This window comes from Triticum urartu, chromosome 1A, assembly GCF_056163025.1.
Source record: "Triticum urartu cultivar PI428250 chromosome 1A, HENAU_Tu73, whole genome shotgun sequence".
In the NCBI taxonomy this organism is placed as follows: domain Eukaryota; kingdom Viridiplantae; phylum Streptophyta; class Magnoliopsida; order Poales; family Poaceae; genus Triticum; species Triticum urartu.
Window position 1 is genome coordinate 79,376,996 of NC_141873.1, and position 15,425 is coordinate 79,392,420.

The following is a 15,425-nucleotide window of genomic DNA, read 5'->3' on the forward strand; positions in this document are numbered from 1 at the left end:
CCATCTTGTTTCATACACTGCCACTCGTGATTCCGACGAAAGGCCCTTTGGAAGGCCCTTTGTTTCTATGGAAGGCCCACTGTCCATGGAAGGCCCTAGTTACTGGCTACCATCTTGTCCATGGAAGGCCCTTTGTTTCTATGGCCCGTAGAAGGCCCACTGTTTCTATAGACCGTAGAAGGCCCACTATTTATACAACCCGTCAAAGGCCCACTGTTTCTACGGCCCGTAGGAGGCCCAGTGTCACTACAGTAAATATTAGCCCATGGTTATTGTGGCCTAGTTTTAAAAAATAGGTTATTGCAGCCACTAGCAAACTACAGAAAAAGAACTGCACTGACTACAAGCAAACAAATAAACAAGACAACAAGGAAATAGATAAGCAAGCAACTTACACTAGGCTATCACCGCTATTACACATATTACATCCACTGGGCATCAAAGTTCGCCACCAGTGCAAATATAGGGAACACAGCAGCATATAAATGCCGCAGCAAAACAAGTCCAGAACTGAAACCACTTCAGAAGAGCTCAAGAAACAATATACTGGGTACCCATAATGCTGGCAAGATGCTTAGCAAGCTTATTAACTTTCTCTTGTTTGGCGCTTAAGTCCTCCAGCGCTTGCTGTTGCACCAGAAAGTATGCATCTGAATTCTGCAGGGACTTCCTCAGTCCTTCGGATTCCTGTCGCATAACATCTGATCGATGTCTTTCAACTTGAAGTTGAGAGTCAAGAAGCCGAACTGATTTAGGCAATGAGTTCGAACAGCTGGTGCCAGCAGTGGTAGCCAGTAACTCGAACACTACATCAAGATAGGACTTTGGGGTTGTCTTAGTGTCTTCAATATAGTTTTTATCAGCTTTCTTGGAGACCAACAGGGATGTCTCACTATCTTGAACCTTATCTGCATTACTTCCTTTACCATTGCATAACAGGGTACTCTTCTCCAATATTTTATCCGCATTCTAAAAGAGAGAACAAACAAACACATCTCAGGTTTACAATGTAGTATATGAAACTCATTTTGGTAAACCAGTTCAGTAGTAAGGTGGATAGGATAACAGCATGAAACAAACATATATCTATGTAGTATGGTCACTGTATGGTCTATATCATTCTAGTTTATGTTGCCAAATCAAGATAGATATAGTTCGAATCATATCTATTTAAGACAAAGCAGCATAGATAGAATAGAAGTGTGGGAAACTACACAGCAATAACAACACTTGTAATGTGCATGGCATGAGAACATAATTGATTATTCAATTGAAACTGAAATCAACATAGAGCAAGTTACAATAGCAAACAACCAAACACGTTGAAGAAACAGGTTTAAAACATACCTGTTGCCCCATTGGAGTTTCAATTGCATCCTTCAAATTTGAAATTAGTTGGTATCAGTAAATACAGTGATGCAAGAGCAAAGTAGTATGAACCATAGCTACGGAACCTGACCTGAGAACAGTTCTTCTTCTACTTTAAGCATTGACTTCGGGTTCGGAGTGGTGGTCCTCGTGATTTGGGCAATGCAGTTGCCTTACTAACTGCTCGTGTTTGGGTGCTCTATGGTGGAGACGGTGCTGTGTCAATGGGAACTGGGTGTCTATCTGCTGGGGTTGGGGTTAGAAGGGGTGTAGCTGGTTCTCTGTCCAACTGGGTAGGGGTACAATCTGCATGAGTGTGGGTTATGTGTGGTGTGGCTGGTTCTTGGGCAAGTACAATCGTGGTTCTATCTGCATCGACAGGTAGCACGATCTTTTCTGAAGACCGTGTTTTTACTCCCACAGATACCGCCATCACTCCCTCCAATTGAAATGGCTGATAAACAAGAAAAGTAATTGAATGTACAGACATTGTAAGATAGACAGGTGCAATCGATAGTAGGGAAGAAAACAGGGCATGAAATAATTCACATTTATGTTGTCTAAGCAAATAGAATAGCAGGACATAATTTCACATATATGATGGCTAATTAAACAGGATAGCATGACACAATTTCACATGTATGATGGCTAACTAAACAGGATAGAATGACATACTTCAAAATATGATGACTATGTAAACAGGATGACATGATATAACTATACGATGTGTCTATTAAAGTGGTTGGCATGCCATAAATCACAAACATGCCGTCGATGGAAACATGATGGCATGATATAATTCATGGATAGAATGACATAATTTAAATATGATGACTATGTAAACAGGATGAGATGATATAACTATATTGTGACTTTAGAAAATGGGTTGGCATGCCATAATTCAGATACATGCTGTCTATGTAAACATCATGGCATGACATAATTCAAATATATGATTTATATACTAAGGAAGTGAGGAAAGGGCAGTCGCATATATGATGTGTCAACTAAGGAGATGGCATTCAATATTGTGTATATGATGTAGAAACTAAGCATTGTAATACAACGTATGCATTATATGAGTAATATAACCCTACCAAGTTTGAGCATACACCTCCGGGGGATAATAGGACTGGTCATCTACCTCTGAATCCTCCTCTGAAGAGCTATCTGTAACCAGCAAGGTATCTGCTTCAGCAGGTAGCATTGTCTGCTCTGAACACCTTGTTTTCACTCCAGATTTCTCCATCACCAATTCAAATGGTTGATGCACAGGAAGAGCAGTTGAATATACAAACATTGTCGACAAAAGCAATGAGAAATACAAAAAAAGGACGGCATGGTATAATTCACATATATGACGCTTTCCTAAACATCATGGCATTGCATAATTCACATACATAATGCCTTGCAACAAGATAACATTGCATAATTCACATATATAATGTCTTGCAACAAGATGGCATAGCATAATTCACATATATGGTAATTAGACACTAAACAGGTGGCATTCACACAAAGCATGTCTAAACTAAGCAAATGACATAGCAATGCAAGATACCATACGCACGATATGAGCAACATAACCCTACCATGTTAGGTATGCACCTCAGGGGGGGGGGAATATGACTGGTCATCTATCTCTGAATCCTCCTCTGAGGAGCTATCGGTAAACAGCAAGACATGCGCTTCGTCAGATAGCATTGTCTGCTCTAGAGACCTTGTTTCCACTCCATATTTTTCCATGACCGTGCCAAATGGCTGATGCATAGGAAGAGTAATTGAATGTACTAAAATTGTTGACAAATTTAACACGTAATAAAAAATGATGGCATGATATAATTCACATATAAGATGACTGGCTAACCAAGGTGGCATTGCAAAATTCACATATATGATGCTTGGCTAGAGAAGATGGCATTGCATGATTCACATATACGATAAAGAAACTAAATAGATGGCATTGACACAAAGCATGTCTAAACTAAGCAGATGACATCTTTAATGTATACAGTAAGCAATGCAAGGCACCAAATGCATGATATTACCAACATCAGCATGCCAAGTTAGAGCGAAGACCTCATGGGGTAAATAGGAGTGGTCTTCTCCTTCTGAATCCCCCTCATAACAGTTATCTTCCTCTTGATTACGATCCGAAATGGGTGGAGGGGGGCTGCCTTTGCGCCCACCATGGAACGACGTATGCATGAAATTTTACTACCACGCAAGGCTCGTCTCTTTTGCTCTACATGATCAGTTCCATTGTGTACAATAACTGGCATGCATAGGAATAAAACATAGTGAGATTATGTAAGGAGTGCATGCACAAATCCAGAGTAATGGTAACAAACTGTGGATAGACCCAAAACCAATGATAGCAGGCAGATAATAGCTTTAGTTAAAAAATACAGATAATGGCTCCTTTAATATTTGTTTGCACCCAACATGAAACTCATAGTAGACACCGGAGATTAACCAGATAGTAGACATATAGTAATGATTGCTGCCCCAATATGTACCCCACAGCAATTTAAAAACTCAAGTTTCAGCATTAGTTTGGACCTGACTCAGAGTCTAATAGGTGAACACGATGATAATGTAGCATGTCATCATATTAAGCGACGCATAACGTAAGCAGACACGGAAGAGTGCGACCTCTCTTGCGGACCCGTGTAGTCCTCAAGGTCATCTGCTCAGTTGATGATGGTAATGCAGTTGCCGTAGCTGCCGGCGGCGGGGAAGAAGATCTGAGGCGGTGGAAGACAGTCTGGAGAGCGGATCCCTGTTGTGGTGAACCCTTCCGTCATTGGAGCAGCTGAGCTGGGGTGGAACACAGCGCCGCAGGAGCAGGACAAACCACACAAGGTTTTCTTTGACACATATCTTTAACAGAAGTAATTGAGTAAGGGATTGTTTGAATTTGAGGATTCTAACAATGCAGGAATAGGAAATAGACAGGAATAGGATAGGAATGCACGTGCAAAACAGAGAATTTAAAAACACATGATTTCTGCCAATCTGGATGTTTGATTCACAACAATTGGAAGATCACAGGATGCAAAAAAGCATGGTGAGATTAAGTCAAACCACAAGAAAATGTATGGTTATAATGCTATTATGCTACTATCTCTTAGTCTTGTGCTTGATGAATAGGAATATGAAAAGGAGGAGAAGTGGAAATTAGAATTCCTACGGTTTTTCTTTCAAGGAGACACTAAAGGAACAAATCCTAAAGTTTTCCTTTGCTCCATTCCTTTGCACCAAATTCATGAAAAGTAGTACCATAGGAAACTTTCCAATTCTGATGTTTTTTCATTCACTTTTCCTTTCAAGCACTGGCGATTCTAGTAGGCAGGCTTGAGCAAGGAAAATCCTACACTAAAAAACATGTTTTTGTGCTACTTCTATTACTTTGGACCCATGCCACTACCATACTAGCTCAACTCCCAGGCCCATCGATAAATGCACAGCTCAAACACGCAGAGATAAATAATGATGGCATTCAAGAGAGTCCATCACGGATAGCTAAGTTGCCTGGTACCTCACTGCTTGTCATATAGTAGGATAAAATAATCCTATTTCCCATTACTACGAGTGCTTAGTGGACAATATATATAACATGTAGAGTAAAAAAGAGATGCAACGAGTGTACAACCTCTTTGGCGAAGCCATGTCGATCTCAGCGTGATTGGGTTGGCCGGTGAGGATTCTCCGGCTGACTTGGCTGTCGGAGGAGGGGAAGAAGATCCTAGGCGTTTGGAGATGGATCCCAAGGTACTGCTCCTCTATCATGGAGGGTTTTGTCGTTGGAGCAGCTCCGGTGAGTTGTACGATGCCGAGGCTGAAGCAGGACAAGAGAGACAACGAACAACGTTAACCTGAGTGGAATTCTAATAGCATCTCCAATACATGATGTAAAATACATAAACACAAAGTGCTATATGTAAAATACATCAGCCGCTCATCTCTGAACTTAACTGTCAAAACTAAATTTAACTTTCGAAACTGAACTTAACTGTCGAAACTGAACTTAACTGTCGAAACTGAATTTTGCTGTCGAAACTGAATTTTGCTGTCGAAACTGAACGCACTAGCAAGGTGAGGCTACACATTGGTCGACTGACTTTTTCATCTCTGGTCAGTCGATTTTGCAGCCGTTGGATACGAAATTAAGGGCATGCGTTCATCTTCAACCTCCACCCCCCTGAGCCGGCCAAACAGCAGCCCCCCGCCGCCCGCGGCCGGCGGTGCGCTGCCCCGCCCGCGCTGAAAACACTCCCCACTGTCGGTCCGCCGCCGCTCCGGCCATCCCTCTAGCCCCCCCCCCCCCCCGTGTCGAGCTTTTTCTCCAGCGATCCCCATGCCACCGCCCCGCCAACGCCCCCCCCCACCGCCGGCGACCACCGCCCCCATCCTGAACCCTAAGATAGATAGTGGGGTACCTCTCCGGCGAGCCCCCCTCCCCGCTACCGCTGGTTCTTCCTTCACCCCGGCGGCATCGGAGTGAAGTGTAGCTAAATTGGAGCAGCATCGCAAGCAAGAGCAAGAGCAAGAGCAGCAGTGCGAGCAAGACCAATAGCAAGAGTAGGCCAGGCAGGGGACCGAGAGCAAGAGCAGAGCAACAGCGCGAGCGAGAGCTAAAGCAGTAGCAGGTCCTACTGATGTGGACGTCGCCACCGAGGGAGCGACTCCGTGGAGGAAGTGGCCGGCAACGCCGCCGTGGATGGAGCCGCGTCGTGTCGGCTCGGGACCGAGCGCCGGCAACACCGAGAGATCGAATCATGAAGAAAATGCAGTGATTAGTGTACAACCTCTTTGGTGGCGCCGATTAGGCCGCAGCTTCATCCGAGGAAACAGTGATGATGATGCTCTTCCGGTGGTGCAGGTGAAGACGGCGGTGTGGGAATGGAGGTGGCGCAAAACACGAGGGGAACGTCAAGGCAGCTCCTTGGAGGTGGAGGACAGGGTGGCTGAACCAGCGGGACGATGAGATCGACGACGGATCCTCATCCGGTACGGTGGATGAGGGACGTCGAGGTGTTGTTGTGGACGACGTCGTCGGGGAAGAGGCTCCGGCTGGGTGGCGGACGGAGCAGGGTGTGGGGTTTCGTCGCGGGTTTTCGCGGCCTCGGTGTACGAATGGGTGGGCGGATGGGATGGCAGTGGGGAACTATGGCTTAGAGACGCGCTTGTCCGAAATGTGGGGTAGGTTACAAAAGTACCCCCACCGATTTGAGGCAGTTCTTTCTGTTCAGGGGTACCATGGGGTGGGAGTTTTCGCGCGTGTTGTAATTTCGTAATATAGCAAGGCGCGGGTTGAGATGGAGGGAGTTGTCGGAGCACAACGAGACAAAGATATATCTTAAATATTTTGGGCTAACAAGGCACGGGTTGAAGAGGCGGGAGTTTCGCAGCACGATAGACAGAGACGCTAGCTTGAATTTTCGACATAACAAGGCGCGGCTTGAAATTTCGGAAGAACAAGATTAACGTGTACCCAAAAAAGACAATTTGCACCTCAACATGCACAACACACACACAAACACCATTTAGACTAGAGTAAGGTACACGTGCATTGCACGCATGAGATTTGGCAACCAAATTATGAATAAATACCACATTATAGCATGCAAGCTTTGAGTCATATATGCATGATGTAGATGTTCGTTTAATTCTTATAGTTCATTTCATTCAAGATCATATAGTTTTTATAAGAAAGCTAATCTATTTTAAGATTCATGGAATTGTGCGTCGTAAGACATAAATTAAAAACAAATAATGGCAAATCATGTAGAAAAGCATTTGGGCAATTCTGGTACGGAAGATTCTAGAACAAATAAGAAGTGCGTGTGTTTTGATGTTTGTGCATTATGCTTAAGTTCAACCATGGAGTCTTCTAGATTATACATGTGGCGAAATCTGGTGGAATCTAGATGATATCCAATGGCCAGTAGTGCTCAAATTTGCCATCTTTGGACCATCGGATTCGCCTCATCCAACGACCATCTTTCAAAGTTAAAGTTACCTGCACACAATATAAAAATATATATATATATAATATAATGTATATATAGGGGTATAGATATAGATATGTGATGCAAAAGCCGCCCATCATCTCCAATTAGAATAGTGTGTCGATGCACGGATGCGACGTGGCCAAATGATGTCTGCCATCGGTATGTCAAATTCAAATTAGTCTGACCTTGTTCAATGTGTATACATTACATCATGCTCATTTCCAAACCACACCACGCAGATCTCCATTATATTCATGCATGCATGGGTTTCAAACATCAGGATCTCTTATTCAAATATTTGAATTCAACTTTACATTGATTGTGACCTCACCTATTCAGCTATTCTTTTACACCCACACAGTAGTCTTATCTTTGTAATTGTACCACTAACTTTCTCTCGTGCATGCATGCACACACACTACCAGTCGACATTATCCATCGCACGCATGCAATCTTTTTCTTCATGTCGGTCTCCCATGAAGGCACACACCAACACACATCCCCCTCTCCATCATATCAGGCATTCTTTATCTCTCACGCGTGCATGTGCAACGATCGATGTTCCTCTATGTATGTGTGTATATAGCTAGGTCTTTCATAGTTTTCCACACAAACCGATACATCGATATATCCAGTGAGGTCTCACCCTCTTTCCCACGTCCACATCGATCAATCTATACCTCTCTATATAGGATTAACATATATAGCTAATACACCCACATTAATTATGTATCCAACGTCCCCCTCTCATCATCCATGCCTTCCGCTTCATCTCTCAGACGTGTGCACAATGGCGAAGACAGGGGGCAGTAAGGGCCCTGCCACCCTCCCCCCTAACATCACTATATATCAAGGCTAATATGAATATGATCATTAGACAATTGCTGCTAAAAATGGTTTAAGTTCATGAATTGACCCTCCTAGTAAAGGATTAGCAATGCTTGGCCCCTAGCTCATTTATCTTTCATGGCTCCGCCACTGCGCGCATCAGCGCACGTGTTCGCCCCCTCTCTCTAAATATCGATCTCGCACTTGTGCATTCCTTCATAGTCTCCCTCCACTCGGCCCCTCGCACCATCTTATAGCTCCCCACCAGATTTTTCCACATGTACAATCTAGTAGACTCCATGGTTGAACTTAAGCATAATGCACAAACCTCAAAACAACAGTGGTTCTCTTTTGTTCTAGAATCTTCCGTATCATAACCGCCCAAACTTTTTTCTAGTTGAATTGCCATTATTTGTTTTTACTTTATGCTTTACAACGCACAATTCCATGAAACATAAAATAGATTAAGGGCTTCTTTGATTCAAAGGATTCTAATCATTAGGAATTTTTCCTATCTTGGTTGTTTGATTCGTAGGATTGTAAACCATAGGATTTTTTCCATATGATTCATTTGCACTAGATTTCATAGGAAACATCCCATCCACTCAAACCTGTTTGAAAGAATTCTGAGTTTTTTCTATGCACAATCAAACACTCGTACAATCCTGTACGATTCAAGACAACATTCCACTATAATCCCATGTTTTTTCCTATTCCCGCGTTCTTAGCTTTTTTATAAAAACTAATTGAATTTGAATGATATGAACTATAAGAATTAAACGAAGGGATACATCAGGCATATATGACTCAGAGCTTACATGCTATAGTGTGGTATTTATTCATAATTTGGTTGCAAAATCTGATGCTCGCAATGCACGTGTACCTTACTAGTACTTCGAGTATGTGCAAAACACGTAAATTAGAATACCAATGGCATGCTACACAGTGTCTCTCTTACAGTTCACGAAGCCACGTGGCACATGTGTAGGCGTTGTCGCGACCTCCTTGCGTGGATTGATCACAGTGACGTGTTGCTGGTTCCATAAGAATGTACTCGTCCTCCCTGAGCCATACTGGCGGTACATGCACGAAGCGAAGATGTGCACACATGCCATGCACGCACTCATTCCTCACACGCACACGCGGGTACACGGGCGGACGCAATTTTTTACCAAGATCCACCCCATGTGATAATTTGACGTGTGTAAAGTCGTTCACTTCATTGATGGTCAATTAATACAGCGCATGCAAATTGAGTGGACATGAGGGCGGAAGAAAGACATTATTACTCCACTGCACGCATGCGAGTAGTTAATTCGTGGGTTGCTAGTAGTACTTCCATTGGTCTCCTTCGTATTGTGTGCCAATTTTTGACAGTAACATAACATTTACGCATTTGAGCAGTGTAGTACTTGAAATTTATGTTCCGCTAAACTCGTCGGGAGCCGTTTCGGGACTCGAAACCAAAACCATCAATTAATCTTTACCTTGTTCCCATCACATTCGAAAGCCTGCTCACACCTACTAGTAGTACGTACTAAACCTGAACGTGTTCCCACTATGCAGGTATTAGTACTAGTGCTAGTACTTAGGTTATAAAAAGGGGAACTACCTAACCGAAAATCACTCTACCTTTCCTCCTCATGAGTGATTCTTCTTCGTCTGTCGTTGCCATGGCCGGTGAGAAGAGCTGTAGATCGAGAACTACTCGTAACAAGGGAGCGGAAACCAAGGCTGCGGAAAAAAGAGAGGGCTCGCCGCCACACAGAGACCTTGAAAGATCTCTCACGGGCAGGCGATGGCTCCCAGGAGCGCCTGTAACACCCTGGATGTAATTTACCTTATATGCATCCCAACTTTTGCCGTTTCCGGTGCTAAGTTATTTTATTTCCTTGGGTTCGGGTTTTTGTCTCTGTGTGTTGTTGCCTTTGTCATGCATCTCATATCATGTCATCATGTGCATTGCATTTGCATACATGTTCGTCTCATGCATCTGAGCATTTTCCCCGTTGTCCGTTTTGCATTCCGGCGCTCCTATCTCCTCCGGTGCCCCTTTCTACCTTTTTTTCCGTGTGTGGGGGTTAAACATTTCCAGATTGGACCGAGACTTGCCAATCGGCCATGGTTTACTACCGGTAGACCGCCCGTCACCTTTCGTACCATTTGGACTTCGTTTGACACTCCAACGGTTAGCCGAGGGACCGAGAAGGCCTCGTTTGTGTTGCAGCCCAACACCCTTCAAATTTGGCCCAAAACCCACCAAAACCTCTCCCATCATCTAGAGTGTTCGATCACAATCGCGTGGCCAAAAACCACACTCCATTTGGAGCTTCCTAGCTCCCTCTATGCCTATAAATAGATCCCCTTCCGAAATCATGGGTCTTCTTCCCCGAACCCCTAGTTTTCCACCTAACGCGCCGCCGGACATGTCTCGAGCTGCGCCGGACAAATCCCCGCCGCCAACCGCCGCCTGACACCTGTCGCCGCTGCCCCCGCTGACCGCACGGCCCGCTGAGCCCACGCATGGCCCCCGCGGCCCATCGCCTCCCGCCGCCGCCTGCTTCGTCTCAGGACGCCGCGAGCCCGCGCCGGCGACCTCGCCGCCCCGTCACGCCCGGCCGCCGGCCGCCTCGCCTCGCCGTCATCCGCCGCGGCCGAGCCCCGCCTCCGCCATCTACCTCGTCGCCGGTGGACGTCCAGCCACCTCCCCGCTCTGGCCACTTCTTCCTCGCCCGCCGCCGCCGTCTACAGGGATCTCGGCGAGTCTCCGGCGAGATCTGCCGCCGTCTCGGGAAACGCGCCCGATCCGATCTAGAAATTGAGGTTTGACCTAATCTTGCCCTTTCACCACTATTTTCTTTCAATCTTTGGCATGTCGTAACTTTGCATCAGTAGCTCCGATTTGCGTGTGTAGCATATCAAAATGTTCATCTCAGGGAGTACATCAATATGAGCTCATCTTGATGCCCGAAATGCTGTTGGAAGAGGGCTATGTGATTAAATTGTCAGATCTGTTTCATCAAATAGATATTTGTCATTCCTAAGCTCTACATGAGTTTTGTTATATGCCATGCCATCTTTACAGAGGTGCTTACCATGTATTTTTTGTGATATGTGTGGTGACTAGCACAAGCTTGCAAAGTAGTGCAATCGGTAATGCTGTTTTCAAGGACTTAGAATTTCTTTAAGTCCTTGTCCTGATTTTGTCATTATGCCATATGTTCATGTTGTTTCCTAGTGATCCGTTCCTGAGTAAGGGATTGTTTGAATTTGAGGATTCTAACAATGCAGGAATAGGAAATAGACAGGAATAGGATAGGAATGCACGTGCAAAACAGAGAATTTAAAAACACATGATTTCTGCCAATCTGGATGTTTGATTCACAACAATTGGAAGATCACAGGATGCAAAAAAGCATGGTGAGATTAAGTCAAACCACAAGAAAATGTATGGTTATAATGCTATTATGCTACTATCTCTTAGTCTTGTGCTTGATGAATAGGAATATGAAAAGGAGGAGAAGTGGAAATTAGAATTCCTACGGTTTTTCTTTCAAGGAGACACTAAAGGAACAAATCCTAAAGTTTTCCTTTGCTCCATTCCTTTGCACCAAATTCATGAAAAGTAGTACCATAGGAAACTTTCCAATTCTGATGTTTTTTCATTCACTTTTCCTTTCAAGCACTGGCGATTCTAGTAGGCAGGCTTGAGCAAGGAAAATCCTACACTAAAAAACATGTTTTTGTGCTACTTCTATTACTTTGGACCCATGCCACTACCATACTAGCTCAACTCCCAGGCCCATCGACAAATGCACAGCTCAAACACGCAGAGATAAATAATGATGGCATTCAAGAGAGTCCATCACGGATAGCTAAGTTGCCTGGTACCTCACTGCTTGTCATATAGTAGGATAAAATAATCCTATTTCCCATTACTACGAGTGCTTAGTGGACAATATATATAACATGTAGAGTAAAAAAGAGATGCAACGAGTGTACAACCTCTTTGGCGAAGCCATGTCGATCTCAGCGTGATTGGGTTGGCCGGTGAGGATTCTCCGGCTGACTTGGCTGTCGGAGGAGGGGAAGAAGATCCTAGGCGTTTGGAGATGGATCCCAAGGTACTGCTCCTCTATCATGGAGGGTTTTGTCGTTGGAGCAGCTCCGGTGAGTTGTACGATGCCGAGGCTGAAGCAGGACAAGAGAGACAACGAACAACGTTAACCTGAGTGGAATTCTAATAGCATCTCCAATACATGATGTAAAATACATAAACACAAAGTGCTATATGTAAAATACATCAGCCGCTCATCTCTGAACTTAACTGTCAAAACTAAATTTAACTTTCGAAACTGAACTTAACTGTCGAAACTGAACTTAACTGTCGAAACTGAATTTTGCTGTCGAAACTGAATTTTGCTGTCGAAACTGAACGCACTAGCAAGGTGAGGCTACACATTGGTCGACTGACTTTTTCATCTCTGGTCAGTCGATTTTGCAGCCGTTGGATACGAAATTAAGGTCATGCGTTCATCTTCAACCTCCACCCCCCTGAGCCGGCCAAACAGCAGCCCCCCGCCGCCCGCGGCCGGCGGTGCGCTGCCCCGCCCGCGCTGAAAACACTCCCCACTGTCGGTCCGCCGCCGCTCCGGCCATCCCTCTAGCCCCCCCCCCCGTGTCGAGCTTTTTCTCCAGCGATCCCCATGCCACCGCCCCGCCAACGCCCCCCCCACCGCCGGCGACCACCGCCCCCATCCTGAACCCTAAGATAGATAGTGGGGTACCTCTCCGGCGAGCCCCCCTCCCCGCTACCGCTGGTTCTTCCTTCACCCCGGCGGCATCGGAGTGAAGTGTAGCTAAATTGGAGCAGCATCGCAAGCAAGAGCAAGAGCAAGAGCAGCAGTGCGAGCAAGACCAATAGCAAGAGTAGGCCAGGCAGGGGACCGAGAGCAAGAGCAGAGCAACAGCGCGAGCGAGAGCTAAAGCAGTAGCAGGTCCTACTGATGTGGACGTCGCCACCGAGGGAGCGACTCCGTGGAGGAAGTGGCCGGCAACGCCGCCGTGGATGGAGCCGCGTCGTGTCGGCTCGGGACCGAGCGCCGGCAACACCGAGAGATCGAATCATGAAGAAAATGCAGTGATTAGTGTACAACCTCTTTGGTGGCGCCGATTAGGCCGCAGCTTCATCCGAGGAAACAGTGATGATGATGCTCTTCCGGTGGTGCAGGTGAAGACGGCGGTGTGGGAATGGAGGTGGCGCAAAACACGAGGGGAACGTCAAGGCAGCTCCTTGGAGGTGGAGGACAGGGTGGCTGAACCAGCGGGACGATGAGATCGACGACGGATCCTCATCCGGTACGGTGGATGAGGGACGTCGAGGTGTTGTTGTGGACGACGTCGTCGGGGAAGAGGCTCCGGCTGGGTGGCGGACGGAGCAGGGTGTGGGGTTTCGTCGCGGGTTTTCGCGGCCTCGGTGTACGAATGGGTGGGCGGATGGGATGGCAGTGGGGAACTATGGCTTAGAGACGCGCTTGTCCGAAATGTGGGGTAGGTTACAAAAGTACCCCCACCGATTTGAGGCAGTTCTTTCTGTTCAGGGGTACCATGGGGTGGGAGTTTTCGCGCGTGTTGTAATTTCGTAATATAGCAAGGCGCGGGTTGAGATGGAGGGAGTTGTCGAAGCACAACGAGACAAAGATATATCTTAAATATTTCGGGCTAACAAGGCACGGGTTGAAGAGGCGGGAGTTTCGCAGCACGATAGACAGAGACGCTAGCTTGAATTTTCGACATAACAAGGCGCGGCTTGAAATTTCGGAAGAACAAGATTAACGTGTACCCAAAAAAGACAATTTGCACCTCAACATGCACAACACACACACAAACACCATTTAGACTAGAGTAAGGTACACGTGCATTGCACGCATGAGATTTGGCAACCAAATTATGAATAAATACCACATTATAGCATGCAAGCTTTGAGTCATATATGCATGATGTAGATGTTCGTTTAATTCTTATAGTTCATTTCATTCAAGATCATATAGTTTTTATAAGAAAGCTAATCTATTTTAAGATTCATGGAATTGTGCGTCGTAAGACATAAATTAAAAACAAATAATGGCAAATCATGTAGAAAAGCATTTGGGCAATTCTGGTACGGAAGATTCTAGAACAAATAAGAAGTGCGTGTGTTTTGATGTTTGTGCATTATGCTTAAGTTCAACCATGGAGTCTTCTAGATTATACATGTGGCGAAATCTGGTGGAATCTAGATGATATCCAATGGCCAGTAGTGCTCAAATTTGCCATCTTTGGACCATCGGATTCGCCTCATCCAACGACCATCTTTCAAAGTTAAAGTTACCTGCACACAATATAAAAATATATATATATATATATAATATAATGTATATATAGGGGTATAGATATAGATATGTGATGCAAAAGCCGCCCATCATCTCCAATTAGAATAGTGTGTCGATGCACGGATGCGACGTGGCCAAATGATGTCTGCCATCGGTATGTCAAATTCAAATTAGTCTGACCTTGTTCAATGTGTATACATTACATCATGCTCATTTCCAAACCACACCACGCAGATCTCCATTATATTCATGCATGCATGGGTTTCAAACATCAGGATCTCTTATTCAAATATTTGAATTCAACTTTACATTGATTGTGACCTCACCTATTCAGCTATTCTTTTACACCCACACAGTAGTCTTATCTTTGTAATTGTACCACTAACTTTCTCTCGTGCATGCATGCACACACACTACCAGTCGACATTATCCATCGCACGCATGCAATCTTTTTCTTCATGTCGGTCTCCCATGAAGGCACACACCAACACACATCCCCCTCTCCATCATATCAGGCATTATTTATCTCTCACGCGTGCATGTGCAACGATCGATGTTCCTCTATGTATGTGTGTATATAGCTAGGTCTTTCATAGTTTTCCACACAAACCGATACATCGATATATCCAGTGAGGTCTCACCCTCTTTCCCACGTCCACATCGATCAATCTATACCTCTCTATATAGGATTAACATACATAGCTAATACACCCACATTAATTATGTATCCAACGTCCCCCTCTCATCATCCATGCCTTCCGCTTCATCTCTCAGACGTGTGCACAATGGCGAAGACAGGGGGCAGTAAGGGCCCTGCCACCCTCCCCCCTAACATCACTAT